This window comes from Anas acuta, chromosome 17 (assembly GCF_963932015.1).
Source record: "Anas acuta chromosome 17, bAnaAcu1.1, whole genome shotgun sequence".
Lineage (NCBI taxonomy): Eukaryota > Metazoa > Chordata > Aves > Anseriformes > Anatidae > Anas > Anas acuta.
The window spans coordinates 288,607-302,698 of NC_088995.1; the positions used below are offsets into that span (position 1 = coordinate 288,607).

At 36.6% G+C, this 14,092-nt stretch overlaps 1 protein-coding gene and 1 long non-coding RNA gene across 4 annotated transcripts in view; one reads left to right on the forward strand and one right to left on the reverse strand.

The window, feature by feature from the left end:
• TTC28 (tetratricopeptide repeat domain 28) overlaps window positions 1-14,092 on the forward strand; it is a 154,901-nt gene that overhangs the window by 25,653 nt on the left and 115,156 nt on the right. The window lies entirely within an intron of this gene.
• On the reverse strand, window positions 153-3,895 carry LOC137841259 (uncharacterized). The gene is made up of 3 exons (XR_011088509.1): window positions 3,609-3,895; window positions 2,412-2,524; window positions 153-1,988 (listed from the first exon to the last, which is right to left on the reverse strand). It is a non-coding gene; the product is annotated as an uncharacterized lncRNA (long non-coding RNA).

Here is a 14,092-nt window from a genome sequence, read left to right on the forward strand (position 1 = left end):
AATTTTGTTAGTTTTGGAGTATTTCCCAAACAGCTAAGCATCTAAAACTTGAACAGTATCGAATAGATTTTTATTTTGCTTGCAAACAATTACAGGATATATTTCTCCAGTAACATACAGAAAGCTAAATTTACAGTTAAGAAGTTGAACAGATATGCAAAACAATTGACTTTTAAAAAACAAGGCACCCTCGCAGTCACTTCCCCTAAAAAAAACTTGCTTTTTCACACACACACACACACACAGCCAAAAAAAAAAAAAATTAAAAAAATTAACCATCTGCTCATTAGATGTGTTACAAATGGAAGAGTTGGGTTGGAGCTGGTGTGGTTTGCAGCTTTTTGGCAGATGCTGAGGAACCTAAGTAGGGTTTAGTAGTTCTTTTCAATAATAATAAGCGGTATAGACAGGACTGTATCGGAAATAACATTACCATGTGAGAGCTATTTACATTCCAACAATGCCTATACTGCACGCATAACAAGTTTAATAGCCAGCAAGAGGCCTCTACCACATGTTGCAGGCAAGTTAAGTACTGGAAACCATTGGAAGGCTATTATGAAAATTCTGTTGTTCACACCACTGCGAAACTCAGTTCTCTATGAATTTCAAGTCTAAATTCCCCTCTTACCACAACATGTAATACCAAAAGCAAATGTGTAGCATAGCTGCTTTGCTTCTGCAGGAAGTGCACACTTTTTGGAACAAGGTATTGGTCTTAAGATATGTAGGAGGTTTTATAATTGAAATTGTCAAATTTGATTGCCTGACTGGGCTGAGACTCATGCATTCAGTACACAGTTCGCTGGCTGTAGCAACTGAGGAGCATATGGGTGGTACATCCCGGAGTCTAGTGTTTCATGGTTCCTCTAGTTAGAGGCATTTTAGGCATCTTAAAACTACAGAGAGCTTTCAAGATAACTCCAATAAGCTTTAGGCAGCTATGGGTTAATCTTCAGTCTTCCTTCCGAACATGCTTAAGGTATCTTTCTGTTGTCAAAGCTCTCTTCCTTATATTCAGAAGAGTAAAAACCAAGGAAATATATTTTCAACTCTACTTTTTTTTTCTTTGTTGTTATTGTTATTTTCATTGTTATAATTGTGACTGAACTGGGGGAACCAGATGATGAATTTCAAAGGATTAATGTAGATATTTTTTGAGTGAGTTTGACTGGACAATATTGTAAGCTTAGCTGGAAAATATGGATTCCGTGAATATTCTGGTTTCTACATAACCGGATAGTAGTTGATGGTGAATGATTAGTAGTACTCAGAATGTTGACAGAATTTTGAAAGATAAATATGTAAATAAAACTGGTCTTGATTTTGAAATGAAAAGGATAATTGCTAATAGAGAATATGATGAATTAAGATTGATGTCTGTTGATCTGGTATGTACACCATCCACAGCTGTCACAGTGATAGTCAAGACTTGTGAGTGATTCAAGCATATAGTGAAGGAGAATACCTCTTTAGACAATGTGGAGGGAAGTGGGCTGACACAGCTCTTAAAGGGTGGCCTTGCTAGCTCCCTCTGTTTTGTTGTAGCCATTTCAGTAGGTGAATTAATCATGTAGTGTTATGTCTCAATCCTGAGTTGCTGTAATGCATTCTAATTAAACATGTTTAGTGCTACAGCTCTAAGATCACCAAATAGCTTTTCTTCTACTGATGGTTTGAGACTTGTGAAGAGTAACTTGCAATGAAAACAGTTACAGAGCTAACATTCAGGAAGACAAATTCTGTTCCTCTTACACTTGCATACTATTTTTCTTTCTTGAAGTGCTGGTACAAGTGAGGAAGGTCCAGAAATACTCAGAACTCCCTGATGCTCTGTTAAAACAAACAATACTTCTAATAGCAAGTTCAGGAGTATAAGGTTAACCCTTAGGATCTCTTCCTTCTTCCAGTCTCTCTTAAAGCTGATATTTCTAGGGCCTTTTACTTTACAGTTGGGAATCTCTCTGTCTGGTGTGCTGCTTTCCCTTCTAAAAGCAAAATAGAAAATAAATAATGACTAGAATGTCATATGTGACAAAAAAAATACTTGAGATTTTTCTGGTCAGAGAAGTAGTATAAATAAAACATACGCATGAATGTGGAATTTGCTACATAGTTACAAATAAATAAAGTATCTTAGTCTTTATGAATACAAAGAAAACAATGTAGTTTACATATTGATCATCACTGAAAAGATGCTAAAAAAATCGTCCTTTATGTGGCATAATAGTAGGTAAAAAAGAACTTCGCAAGGTGAATCAGTATGTCAGACTAAATTACAAGAAGTTACAGTGGATAGTGTGGAATCTGTTTAAAGTAGATATTACAAGTTTGTGGAAATTAGTTCCAATGACTTGTTTTTGTTTTTGAATGTTTTGTTGTTTTCCAAAAAATCCAAAGAAACCACTTACTATTTCTTAATGTTACTGTGGATATTCATCAGTACGTGGCATGATTTGGTGCCTAGGGATATCCCACTTGGAGTGCAGCAGTTGGTAGAAGAGCTCCAGCACGGTATGTTTTCCTATCAACAAGAAATTTTGGAGGAAGCAGGGATGATGGCCTATAACCAAGTAAGATTTTTAAGAACAGATTAAATGAACTTCTGTCAAATACAATTCAGCCCTTGGTGACTAGCCTGTTGTTTAACAGGATTAAACAGATGGCCTCTTGATGGCCTCTTGAAGTCAATTTCAGAAATGTTTTCAAATATTTTTGCTTTTTTGTAACATTATATTCTAAATGATGATCTTTTTATGTTATGTTTCTTAAAAGCACATGTTTTTGGTTTTGGTATTAATCTTCTTTCAGGTCTGTTTTAACTGAATGAAACTAGATTAATTACTGTAGCCAGTAGACTCCCTACTGCTTGGTGGACTGGAATAGTTGCTCCATGTCTTCAATTTTATTTTTCTCCTATGTAAATGCATCCTATTTGCCTGTTTTGCTATAATATCATAATATTACTGATTAATCTACTGTATTTTCATTTTTTTTTTTTAATTTAAACTGCTGCCTAATCAGCTGTTGTTTGTTTTTGGTTTTATTTACATATTTTTTCTTCACAGAAACTTTATCTTTTATTAAACTTCATAGATCCTTTTTAATAGCATTTTATCATTTCGTTAAAAGTATCCTCTATTTTGACTTTGTCAAAAGGTCAACTTTTTATAGTTGACTTTGTCTGTGATAGTGCTTTTAGTTTCACCTAGCTTGTCAACTTTTACAAACTAATAAAATTACTCTCCAATTTATTGTGCAAGCTTCTTGAGTACGTACTGATTGGTTGCTGATCTAGTGTAAACCTCTGCACTTCTCACGTCCTTATTTTCAGTCCAACAGTGAAGTGTTTCTGGATAACTGTCTCTGCCTGTACATTACCAAATTTTGTTTCACTGTACTGTTTAACCATGTTTCTCTTATGTTTGATGCATACACAGTATTGTTAAAAAGCCTTAATATAACCAAAGTGCAATAGCTACTGTATCTTTCTTATCCACAATGCCGTTACCATGTTAAAAGAAGAGAATAGTTTAGTTTGAGATTTGTTTGGGATAACAAAAACAGTTGCTGGCTATTGGTTAAGCTTGTCATGTTGTTTCACTTACCCTTACAGATGATTTGTAAGATCTTTTGTTCCATTGTTTTTCCAAGAATTAATGTTAATCCCACAGTCTTTCAGGAATACTTAAAGCTATATGCAGATTGCTCTTAAACTGCGTGTCTGTTCTCTCACTAACTTGTATTTCGTTAGACCCAACTGATCTGGAATCATCTGACTTAACTGATTGATCTTAAATGAGTTCTGTTTCTATTCTAGCCAGAATTATCTACCCTAGAATTGTTGGCATTAATTGTGTTTCTGTAGTTGACTTCCTTAATTGAATGCTAAAAGAACCATCAGTAACTGAAGGCACAGTGACTAATTAGTACAATTACCTGCTGCCAAATGCAGCAATTGAAGCTTGGTAGCCTTTTCTTAGGATAGGAAATAGGAAGAAAGTTGCTGTTTTCAGTGACTTAAATCATGAAAATACCTTCATTTTTTTTTTTTTCCCTTGGAACATTAGGATTAGGAACATTAGATATCTGGAAACACTTTGGCCAGCAAATGGACTGCTGTTGTTTTGAGCCAACATGCTTGTTAATGTTTGATACATCTAGCTTCTAGCTTTTGTTATATCTCTGTGGGTAACCTTTGAGAGACCCATGACTGATGAGTTGGCTGTGTTGCACATTGAAATATTTTGCATAAGAGGAAAACTGAATTCTTCATTTTGAAACCTGAATCTGTTGCAATTTTTCTCCACCTTTTGAATTGCTTTAGAATTGACAATGAAGCCTATTTGAGTGGATTCAGACCTGGAAATGGTGTTTTTGTCTCTATTAGAGGATTTATTGCAATGAAGTCTTAGAACCGTGCTTATCTCCTGTTATTTTGTTACCAGTTAAAGTATCTGCATATGTATTTCCTTTTACTGACTTTTTGGGGGACTGATAAAAGGAGATGAAGGAAAGAGACAGCTTTGGTAAGCTGCAGAATTTTTACAGTCATAAGAGATGCTATGTGTATAGAGAGGCAGACAAACAGATCACTCATGGTCTGAAATTGCTGTCAGATTTTAATTACTGAAAAGTATTAACATGAGAGATACAGCTAGTAAAACAGTTAGAGGTGGTCTGTATTGCCTCTGTTGCTACCCTGGCAACTCAGTGTCCCACAAGTAGTAAAGTCCCTGCTAGTTTCTTCCACTTACCTGAGAGGAAGAGAAAATCAGGGTAGCATTCCTTGCCTGAGCATTGAAGTGCAGTCCTATGTTCTGCCTTTGTAGGGCTTAAGGGCTCATTCAGGCAAGTGGTTTTGTCCTTCAGTCTTATCTTTGCCTTAGCTTTGTTCAGGTGCTGTTATTAGGACACTGCTCTTTCCAAAAATTTCTGTCTGATGCCCATCTTCCCTCAGTTACCTAGAGCTGCTATCTTCATTTCACAACAGTCTAGACCATGGTGACTATTGACTTCTCTCAGACAATTTGAGAGCTCTAACAGACTTGAAAGCCAAAACTCCATTCCTTGATATAGTCATGGGATTTATCCTCCTCATTGTCTGAATGAGGTCATGCATGGTGTGTTTCTGGAATAGGAAACGAGCACCTTACGAAAAAGGCAGTGTCTGATGACGTAAGCTAGTGTGTATATATGCTCTTGCTTAAAGTTTTCAGGGAGCCTTATAAAATAGCACAATAATTAGAATTGTCTTTTGATATGTGCTTTTCCTCTTTCTTTTGCAACAAGATTGGAAAAGGTGCAAAAACATGCATATGTGTGTGTCTGTGTCTGAAGGACAAAATATGTATACGTGTATGTGTTCACACAATGCGTACAGAAATTAAATGAAGTAAAATAGAGGAAACACAAGTGAAAAATAACTATGAATTACTTTAAGTGATCTTGGTCCTGTGAGTTATGAGACCAAAGTACAAACTTCCAAAGCAATACATTGCATACAATTTCTATGCACTGGAATATGTATACTTTAGACAGTAAGTGATTTGCTAGCTTGTACTGCAAGTCCTGAGGATATGTTATTGTTCAGGGAACTCTTCAAACACAATGGAAATGGTGAAGTAGGAAAACAGATATTTCCCAGTGTCAGGTGCTGCTAACGTACATCTTCCTCTTCCTAGCAAAGTAATTACCAGTTGCCTCTCTGTTTTTGGCTGTGATGGACTGTTTACTGAGCTTGAAGCTATTTTTCAATGTGTTCTGAATCCTTTAAATTCAATAAATTCTCATCCTATGTTGTAGTTTAAAAATAATGAAGGAATAAATTGAAGGTTTTTTTTTATAGTTTCTCTACTGTATTCAATGATGGTGTCTGATTGAAAAGCAGGAAATAAGGGTTAAAAGAACAAAATCTGGAAACTAAGCAGTGTACAGGAATGTATTCAAGATGTGGCTATTAATGAGTAATAGTAACTGAATTCAGAATCCTTCTAGCTAGAATAAACAAAAATTGATTGCTGCAGTGGTCAACTGTAAAAAAGAAAACAGCATCAACATGAGAAGACTTATGAACAGGTGATTTAAAAAGCAGCTAAAAGGTGAAAATGCTTGCAGGCTGTATAGATAAAATAGGGTACTTTTACTCAGGCTGTATTTTAAGGTAACAGATAATCTGATAAAGTTATATAGAATCATCAATGTGTAAAGAATGAAAATAGGAAATGGTTGGTTAGGGGTTTTCATGATACAAGAAAGGTAGGGCACCTAATGAAATTATTAAGGAATAGGTTAAAACAAACAAATCTAATTATCGTAGTATTACATATATTCCTCTGATAACCTATTCAAAGTGAGAGGCTAGAGGACAGCACATTAGTGAAGGAGACAATGAGGGTTCAAAGTCAGGATAGCAGACGTAGCAAAGAGAAGAAAATTTTGCTTGGTTTTACCCATATATGACAGCTGATGTAATGGGTGAATATGAGTTCTGTGGTTAACTTTTGCTTTGTGTGTGAGAAATACAGTGGTTTATCCACACACATCTTAATTATGTGGTGGATAGCATAGGATATTGTAGCAGCCTGCAGAAGTATTTGGGTTCCGCTCTTTATTTAATAGCTGAGAGGGCTATTGAAGAAACATGACACATAATTGTCCAAATGTATTTTAGGAAGTCTCAAAAATACTGTGTTGCCAGGATCTGGATGAGTGTGTTGCAAAAGATAGCTTTATACTTGCTTTGATTCATAAGCATCCTTGAGTCACCACTGTCAGATAAGGTACTCGGATGGACAGACCTTGGGTCTAACTCAGCAGCAGTTCTTGTCTTCAGGGCTCCTGACATTACAGGTGATAAGTCTTTGGGCTAATTAGGTCCTTTGTTGTAGACATACATATACTTTTCTTTAAAAGGTTTTGAAAGATTTGGTTATGACTGAACACAAACATTTTACAGCAACCAGAACTATTTTTCTTCTGATTTGCCTTACAAGGTAAAAACTATTTTAAATGGGCTAGAGAGATTCCTTACTGCTGAGACAATAAGTAATGAATATCACACAAGATGAGCCATTGATCTCATCTTCAGAGAACAATAAATCTGTACTGCATCACCTACTGTTACCTATCGCAATGAAAAACGTCTAAAGCTTTATTGGGGAGAAATACAGATTTCCCAGTTTTCAGGTGGATGAAGAGTTAAAAACTCACATTGAATAAAAGGAGAAAGGCATGTTGTGTTCAGAGAAGTTATGGCCTTCTGCAAAGAGAAAATGTCTACAGGCAGGATATAATATAAGCAATTTAGGAATGATGTGAAATTTCTTTTTGAATAGATGGGAAGTAGAATAGGTACGAGTAGGAGAGAACACAATACAACAAACAAAGCATTAAATAAGGTTTTGCAAGGGGACAACCTTTTGTATTGGAAGCTAGCCCTTTTTCCCCATGGAGATTCTGAGGCTCTGTTCTGGTGGTCTGTGCAGTAGAGACTGAGCTTTGGCAAGCTGAACAGCGCATGATGTCATTGGATGCATAACATATGCACTGAGAGCTAGTAAATGCTGTTCACACTGCAGTGCACTGCCAGATGTGTGTGCTGGAATGCAGTTTGAGAAATGGAAAAGTCATTTTCATAAAGACACTAAGAGATGAAATAAGAATGTCCTGTACTGGGCCTGGTCAGGTCACAGTGTCTGCCAAGTACAGATGCTCTCTACAGGGTTTTTCACTCCTAAACCCCAGGTTTTTGCTCTCAAGAGCAGTCTGTTTAGAAGGCCTTATTCAGCGTTTTTCTGTAGTTTCAGAGATGATCTCTGAGAATCTCCAGTTTTATCCAGAAAACATAGAGTTTGCTAATATGAATGATTTGCACCATCAAAGGTATTCATTCACTTCAGTTTTCACCTTTCTTTTACTGTCTGTTATGAATGGTTACAACTTTATTACATCAGAGGCTTCTGGTGCCAGCCACTCTTCTGTTTACTAATGCACAGCTCACTCTACAGATTAATGTGCTTCCAGGCATTATCTGAATGTGTTACTTAACAGTCCTTCACATGCAGTGTTGGATTTGCGTTTTTCTGTACTTCAGAGTGAAATTACAATTCTCTGCTAAATTTGAGGTCAACTATTTGTAAAGTACAGTATATGTTACCTGGTCATCGGTATATAGAAAGTTAAATCTAGCTTTGCTTCCCCTTCCCTTTGCACAGACTCTGAGAGGTTAAAGGAGGAGGGGAGCTGCTGGAAGGCAGCAAGAGGGGAACGCCTACAGCAAGTCAGGAATTCCTTATCCAAATGGGACTGACAGAGAGCACATTTCAAGCTTAGGAGGTTTCTTATGTTCTATTTGTGTTATTTTTTGATGTTTACTGATGATTTTTCAGGCTGAAGTGGTTATTGCTAACTAATGGTATTGTGATCTGGCTGAATTGTATGCAAGAGTACAAACAACAAGTCTCCTATAAGAGTTGTACAGATAAACTGCCACCATGGAATCTGTGGAACTGTGCCATTTTTGAACGGTTTGTTTAAGAGGTACTCTGATCATTTCCTCAGAGGAATGTTAAGCCTGTGTCTTGGTGGGAGATTCGTGCTTTATACTTCAGTAGAAGTCATTCTTCTGCTTAGTTTTGAGACTGTGTACTCTGAAAAGGATCTGCTTCCTTCTGTTCGGGATACGTAGGCGTTTTTGCCATGCTGTCAGCAGTATGTGTTGGCATGTCTTGTGCTTGACAACTAAGGAGGCAAATTACGTTCTGTGCAGTTTTAATAAGGAATAACACAGGCCTGTAAATACCACTGTGCTTGGATAGACACAACAAATACTCCCAGACTTCAGACAGCAAGGCATAGCCTTTTAACAAGTATTACCAGAAAGGAGTTGTCTTTCTCATACACAAGATACACAGTTTTGCTGTATTCTCAATCTGTAGAAGGAAGATCTATTAGAGGTGTTTCCAGACTGATTGGACTGATTTTGTCTGTTCCGTTAAAAGGATTCAAACCAAAGTAACTGGCTGACTTAATAGGCCAGGCTATCAGATTTACAGAACAACTTGTCTAATCTGGTATGTGGTTCCTGTAGCAGCTCAGCTCAGTTCAGTTCAGTTCAGCAGCCAGAACACCTGTTTTTTGTTTGTTGTTTTTGTCATTGTTTGTTTTTTAATTGAGGCTGTAATGATTTGGAACAATTTGTAGTAAAACTTCATTAGCTTTAGAACTTTAAAGTCATGCTTACTAGGCCCAAGCCTTTACACATCTTAATTAGAAGGGATTTTTAATCAGAAGGTTAACAGTAAGTTTATCTGAAGTGGTAAGTATAAGTTAATTGGCAGCACTTTACCTAAATTATGATACTCACAGAATGGCAACTGGGTAGCAAGATGGAAAACTGACATTCATTCCAGGTAGTTCCAGAAAGCCTGCTATGTTGTCATGTCATGTAGAACAGAGTAAAAATATGTGACCACGCAAAGCAACTATTATCAAACCAATTTCTCTTTTGTCTTTCACTGCCTCTATTTAGAGCACATACAAAAAGACATCCTATGCAAAAGTGAAATTTGAGATCTATAGAATTTTCTCCGTCTCTCCTAGATCTTAATAGTTTGAGAAGACTTTAGTTAATTCTTGCCCTTTCTTATATTTGCTTACACTAGTCAGGTAATTCATTCTCCAACCTGCATTTTTAATACTTCTTGCACATGTTCAATTGCTGCTGTCAGAGGTATTGCCTATCAAAGTTACTTGCCAAGATACCTTTGCCGTATATTACATTTTCAGTTTTAAGTGTGTTTTCCGTGCTACCTGTGGATTATAATTTCCAAGCACTACAACAGCAAGTTAACGAATGCAGTATGTGAGCACTTCATGATAGTGAAGCTGCCTTATAGCCAGAATATGGTATTAGCTAATTTACTTATCTCTAGAAAAGACGTTTTTCAGAAGCCAAGAATGACCAAGAAAGCCATTACATTATTTCCTTTTGCATTCACTTATAGTCTTTTTCATTTGCTCATACTGACTTTGTTCAGCAATTGTTTGTACTGGATAAAGCCTTGATTTCTGTGCATACTAATGCTGGAGTCATATGAGCCTGCAATAACATGTCAATAAAACAGGTACTTCTATCAAATTGTATCATTTGAGGATTAAAGAAACGAAGCTGTGTAAGAAATTTTGCCATTAATGTGCTTGCTGAAAGCTAAAAGGAAATATGGTCATGTTTTCCATCACTGATGTGATGTTTTTAAATATATATACTCCTCTTGAGTTAGGCATAGTTTTACAAAGCTTAAGAGCATAAATGAGATTTTGTTGTTCTTTTTGATCGCTGGACTTACTTTAAAGGTCAGTTTATAAATTTAGCAAGTATAAGAAATTATTGATCCATTCAAGTCTAATGACTGAGCTTTACTTGTAGTAGCATGGTTTGAAAAGACCACATCCAACTACTGATCTGTATTACAATGCACCATATTATCATGGTACAAACTCTGATTTGTTTTAATGTACAGATTGAAAGCAAAGTTTCAGGTTGGCTGAATGCCTGAGGGAATTGGTAATGTGTTGTATAGATTTAGACTCATAGGTCACTAGCTTGGAACTGTGTGAAAGTTTGTGAAAAATTGCTAGTTGCTTGGTAGAATGGAATTGCTTGTTAGTTCTTACGATGTTTACATGAGAGTGACTGTTTTTAATTCACATTAAGCATTCCTGGCTGATAGTCAAAGCAGAGGCTGTACATGGAATGGGTTGTGGAGCCTGGGCTCTGAATTCTGCTGTGGCCACAAGTAGTAGGCCTTATTCTGAGGATTTTAGACGTGTCTGCACAGATGTTATGGGGAATCATATAACAATACTTACTCTTTTCTATTTGCTCTGTGCATGTGTGAAGAGCCCCTGTTTCAGGGGCATCCACTGGTAATATCATTTTTTTTTTTAATTGGAAAATGTGTGTTGGAGAAACGGGGAGGTAAAAATGAGTGCACATGACTCTTCAAGCATGAGTTTGTGCTTTTGAGTCTGCAATGGGATCGCCTGTTAAAATAAATCATAGAATCATAGAATATCCTGAGTTGGAAGGGACCCTTAAGGATCATCAAGTCCAACTCTTGACACCGCACAGGTCTACCCAAAAGTTCAGACCATGTGACTAAGTGCACAGTCCAATCTTTTCTTAAATTCAGACAGGCTCGGTGCAGTGACCACTTCCCTGGGGAGCCTGTTCCAGTGTGCAACCACCCTCTCTGTGAAGAACCCAACATAAATATTTAGTAAGAAAAGAGACTGATTGCAAAAATAGTAGTAAACAATTGATACAATTGACCTAGTTATTCTTAAATGCTCTCACAACTTTATGCTGAAAAATGACATTGCAGGTCAGGTTCTGAATACAGGTTCTGTGATGTAGCATGCTGGCCTGTCCATTTTAGAGCAAAACTAATTGCATCTTGACATGGTCGCTGGCTATTTAGGTTCTTATTTTGATGAGCTCTTCTAAGCTTACAGTCAAAAGTAGTGAAGTTACATAAAAACATATCATCAACACTTCATCATGATGGTGAATGCAGTAGACTACACCTATATTTACTCATCCGAGAGAAATATTCCTTCTGGAAAGAATGGGCTCTGTGAGAGCTGGGATGCACTGCACCCCATAGGGTTAGACAGGTTTGCTTGCTGTAAATACTGTGAAAATGTCTGAGCTGACAGTCGTGTCAGTAATGAGGACAGCATGAGTTAAACCTCCATTTGGATATACTTCCCCAGCAGCAAGAGTTTTATATATACACCCTCAGGGTGCAAGTTGTCCCTGCTCCAGTGATTTCAGCAATGATGTATAGTTTTATAGCACATCAGGATTGTTTCTTATAAAATTATCTCAGATGTGACAATGAAGTTATTTTTCACATAACTAGAGCCTAAAGAAATAACTGCTCTTTGAACATCCATCTGAAGATTTATCTGATTTTTTTCTGAGAGCGCTTGTTGGCTGTCTATCTGTAGAAACTCTGTCATTGTACAGAAGGTAGGTTTATTCCTTTCTTCATTTCTCAGTGCTGTAGCATAGAAGAGGGCTGCTGTATAGCTTCAACACACTATGGTTTGGTGAAAAGATGATACTGAATATGGATGAATTGTGTCACATATCTTATTCATGTATTCCCAACTGAAAATATGAACAGACACAAATGAAATTCCTCTTCTACATTTTACAAGAAAGTTCAGCAGTAGAACTGTCTGTCATTGTAAATCAGTAGAAGACTCCTTAGAGAGTTATAAGTGCTGTTTCTGACTGTTACAGGATCTTTTCTAGAAAATCTCAGGGCTCAGGAGTAAGATAGGTGTTGTAACATGCTTCCATTTCCACTGTGTAGAAGAGAATTTTTGAATAGACAAAACAGATCCTTTACAATACAATAGTTTTATTATGTAGCCTTTTCAGAGGAAAATAAAAATAATAAAAAAAGAATTTTAAGTTGAGCATTGCAGTTCTCTAAAGTTCTGTGTCCTGAAAAGCAGGATGAACTATGCAGCATCACAAAACTCTGTAACTTCCTCCCTCTGTAAGCTCCAGAAAAGGTATTTGTTAAAGCAGTTTGTGTTGGACTTTGTACACTTAGGAAATTGACCATTTCTTAGGCAATATTTGATGTACAGAGCCATGAGATAGGTTGCTTCGCAAACTGGCCCTGTCTGCTTCAGACTTCTTTGTCCTTTCCCACAGTGGCAAACACTTTGAAAATATTTCTTCAGGACACCTTATTGAAACATGTACCCACAAAAGAGATGGTCTCTGAGTAGGTTGAGGCTTGATACATAATTTTCTTCAGCAGCATATAAAAGGCTGAACTTGGTGGAGCACTAGTGAAGAAATACAGTTTTGTTTGACCTTGCCTCTTGTGGCTATTGGTAAATTAGATGTTTCGTTTCACTATGCAGCTAGTTGCGTTTTTTAAAGGAAATTAATTACTGCAGTTATTCTTTCTCCACCCACCTTAATGTTCGTGACTATTCTCTTCAAATGATCCCTTCATTTTCCTTTCTAGCTTTTCATAATTCATGACCTTATTAAAACTTACTCTGTTCTAAAACACTGATTAGTGAACACAGTATTCTTGCTCTTCTGTAGTGTTGCTTCTTTTTGTATAATTATCTTTGTCTTGCTCAGTAACATGCTAAGGTTCTTCTTACTAGCAAAGGAATTCCTCAAGTTCATTCTTCTTTCCTATAGCTCTCTGTTTTTCCCTCATCTCCCAAGGTGTGTTAGCATTACACAATATTTGGGATTATATGCTGGCAATTTGGCTCATTTAATTCATTTTATTTTTCAGTTTATTCTTGTCATTTTCAGATATGTCTGGAATTCACCCCTTTGGGAGCAGTGTCTATGCAAGCATATGATTTCAAACTATAATTAAAAATGTTCACACTTGGAACATTGCTAGGGGTTGGGTAGTTGTTTTCATTCTTCTAGAATATTTGTGGATCTGTATTGCTACACTGCTGGTGTTTGCAGCTGTACCTTTGAAGGTACAACAGCTGTCTGCTTTCCTGTTTGGTGTTTTTTCATGTTCAGGCACAGAATTCCTTCATTTTTACACAACCCCTTTTTTAAATCTCTTCCTCCTCTAGCAAATGTTTGTCTCAGAACTTTAGTCCAAGCATCATCATACAGTGAAGAGTAAGATGCTTATCAATCTCACTACTCTGCATATAAATGAACTTAAGTTGAAGCTGGATTCCCTGGAAAGAATTAACACAAATATGTTTAAGTTGTACTACAAGAAGCAGGCTAAGGGGGTTCATTAGAATTGTGGGAAATAAAAGCAATAATTTATATCACTTGTTGATCAACAGAAGAATAACATCAGAAAGTTGACTTATGCAAAAGAGATCATGGCTTCTCTAAACTTTAAAGCTTACCTTTTTTTAAAAATATATATATACTTCTTACCTTTTTTGTATCAACCTTGAAGATGAAATTGTTGCGTTTTTTGGTAATTGAAGACCTATTCGTTCTTAGATATGCAAGGTAGCAGGATAGGGTTATATTGCAGCTGGACTAATGTGACCTTGTCCA